Source organism: Rhinolophus sinicus, chromosome 17, assembly GCF_057876585.1.
Source record: "Rhinolophus sinicus isolate RSI-liver-muscle chromosome 17, RSI-T2T, whole genome shotgun sequence".
NCBI classification, from domain to species: Eukaryota; Metazoa; Chordata; class Mammalia; order Chiroptera; family Rhinolophidae; genus Rhinolophus; species Rhinolophus sinicus.
The window spans coordinates 180585345-180588550 of record NC_142517.1 but is presented as its reverse complement, the minus strand read 5'-3'; the positions used below and the strand labels follow the sequence as shown (position 1 = coordinate 180588550).

The following is a 3206-nucleotide window of genomic DNA, read 5'->3' as shown; positions in this document are numbered from 1 at the left end:
CTCAGTTTGAAAAGAGTTCTGTGGTAAACACAAAAACGCCACACTCCTACTTCGATAAAGGGCTCACTATCCAGCTATTGAGGCATCGGTTCACTGGCAGCCTTTATCTGTTTGATTACTCAAGGTCTACTTCAGCTTTTGAACCAAGGTCATGTTCTTCTTGGGGCAGCCCCAATGAACGAGGGAGGCATTGATAGCTAAGGGCAAGCCCCACCCCTCCCCTCCCCTCCCCTTCTCATCTCTTCGCTGGGCACTCTCCAGCCGTTGGGCCTTAGTCATTTCCACAATGGCAGGATGCTTACAACAGGTAATCATTGCTCCAAAGCTTCCCATTGGGCTGGTTGAGACTTTGTCAGGTCTATGTCTGGGCTCCTCCTGCCAAATTCTACTTTCCAATGAATCGTTTGCACTTCTAACTCCTCATGCTTCTCAGAGAACCCAACTGGCACATTATATTAATAGATGTTATCCTCATGATACCATTTGCTTCGATATTTTCCCCATTTTTAGCGCCATCTGCTGGCAGCACCGCCTCCTGCTCCTCCCGCTGCTGCCTGGAGTCACTCACTGCCTGTGCAGCTTGGGCCGCCTGGCTCTGTCGGTGCTAGCACCCATATTTGGAGTTCTTACAACACGGCAAATATTGACAACAAAGAATAGTCTGAATTTAATCAAGATTTGGACGATGTTGAAGAACTAGAAGAAGAAACTGGTGAAGAAACAAAAATCAAAGCGTGTCAGCTGACTGTTCAGATTATGTAAAATCCTCAGATTCTTGCAGCCCTCCAAGAAAGACTTGATGGTCTGGTAGAAACACCAACAAGGTAATACACTGAAAGCTTGCCTAGGGTAGTTAAGAGACAAGTGAATGCTCTCAAAAACCTCCAAGTTAAACGTGCACAAATAGAAGCCAAGTTCAATGAGGAAGTTCACCATCTTGAAAGAAAGCCTTCGTTTAATAAGTAATTTGAGATCATTGATGCAATTTATGAACCTACAGAAGAAAAATGTCAATGGAAACCAGACGAGGAAAATGAAATTTCAGAGGAGCTGAAAGAAAAGGCCAAGATTGAAGATGAGAAAAAGGATGAAGCAAAAGAAGACCCCAAGGGAATTCCTGAATTTTGGTTGACTGTTTATATTTTTTTTATGTTTTTAAACTTTTATTTATTTTAAGTGTGTTTTTCCAGGATCCATTAGCTCCAAGTCAAGCAATTGCTTCAAACTAGTTGTGGAGGGTGCAGCTCACAGTGGCCCATGTGGGGATTGAACCAGCAACCTTGGTGTTAACAGCACCGTGCTCTGACCAACTGAGCTAACCGGCCACCCCTGGTTGACTGTTTTTAAGAATGTTCACTTGCTCAGTGATATGGTTCAGGAACATAACGAACCTATTCTGAAGCACTTAAAAGGTATTAAAGTGAAGTTCTCAGATGCTGGCCAGCCTATGAGTTTTGTCTCAGAATTTCACTTTGAAGCCAGAGAATATTTCACAAATGAAATGTTGAAAAAGACATACAGGATGAGGTCAGAACCAGACGATTCTGATCCCTTTTGTTTTGATGGACCCGAAATTATGGGTTGGACAGGGTGCCAGATAGATTGGACAAACGGGAAGAATGTTACTTTGAAAACCATTAAAAAGAAGCAGAAACACAAGGGAGGAGAGACAGTTTGAACTGTGACCAAAACAGTTTCCAGTGCCTCTTTCTTTAACTTTTTTGCCCCTCCTGAAGTTCCTGAGTGGAGAACTGCACGACACTGCGGAAGCTATCCTTGCTGCAGACTTTGAAATTGGTCACTTTTTACATGAGCGTGTAATCCCAAGATCTATGTTATACTTCGCTGGAGAAGCTATTGAAGACAATGATGATGATTATAATGAAGAAGGTGAAGAAACAGATGAGGACGGGGAAGAAGATGAGGAAAATGATCCAGACGATGACTCAAAGAAGGATCGAAACCCAGCAGAGTGCAAGCAGCACTGAAGGAGGATGTATGTGGCCTTGAGGATAACCTGCACTGTTAATACGAGTTTAAAGACAACTATTATTTACTTAAAGCCTTACTTACGTTTTGTATTTTCTTGGTAGACTCAGCAATTTTTTAAAAGGAAAGGAATTGATATTTTAAACACCAATTTGTTCTACCTAGCATTTCAGCTTTAGTTTTTCTGCCAGATATGTTAAATACAGAAATTCTCTCACACGTTTTCATTCATTGCTACATACTTTGGTTCTTCTGGAGTATTTTTATCATGTAACTATTAGATTACAGCTATAAAAATAAACAGAACTGTTAAATGGAACAGATTCTTTGTTTTGCTAACTTTTTTCCTGAAGAACCAAAGAGTATTTTTTCAGCTGGTAGTTAAATGGGTTTAAGTTTGCTTGCACTAGCTTTGCCTTTCATTACTTTGTTTTAGAAACGCAGTGCTTATACTAAGAAAATTAATCATTTTGAAAAACAAAAATACAACTTGTCAAGACAGATATATGATTAAGAATTTCCAGTAAGACCATACCCATTAACTTAGATTGTTAATGGATTTTTTTTATATTTTAGATGACATAGTTAACTATAAAGAACCCTACCTCAATAGTATGGTTATTGGTTACACAGTCAGGTGAATAAAACCTAGTATTTTCAAAAGCTTCATTGTTTTCACTGTACTTTTAAATTTAACCTCTATTGACTAAGCGTGTTGTTTTTTTTTGGTAGAGTCTACCTTCTGCATTCCTGGCAAGGATGAATTGAATTTTATCACTTGACAAGTCTATTTCAAGTTTGTGTTGTTGTTTGTTTGCTTGCTCGTTTTTGTTTTTGCAGCCTAAAATAAAAATGTCAAATATAATATTAGACATTATTGTCTAATGTAAGAACAAGATAATGTCTTAATTTTGTACTAATTCAGGTAGAAGCAGAGTGTTAGCTTAAATTAAGCATTGTACCCAGTTTACAATATTGAAAAAAAAGAGTATCAGCTTTGGAAAAGGTGTACTTCTCCTAATAAGAAAGTTAAAAAAGACAAAAAATACACATAATAGTATTTTCCCCAGAATTCTTGTTTATTGACTTTGTGTATGGTGTCTTTTGCTTATACATTACATTAATTTTCAGATACAGTAATCAAGTATCTTTTTCTTTTCAGTATTGGTTAAGAAGCACTTTCCAACCCCTAGACCGTATATGTAACCTTTTCTTGC

General features: G+C 38.3%; 1 pseudogene; it reads left to right on the top strand.

The window, feature by feature from the left end:
* The first annotated feature begins 286 nt into the window (after positions 1-286).
* LOC109457672 (nucleosome assembly protein 1-like 1 pseudogene) lies at positions 287-2020 on the top strand (annotated as a pseudogene).
* The last annotated feature ends 1186 nt before the right edge of the window (positions 2021-3206 follow it).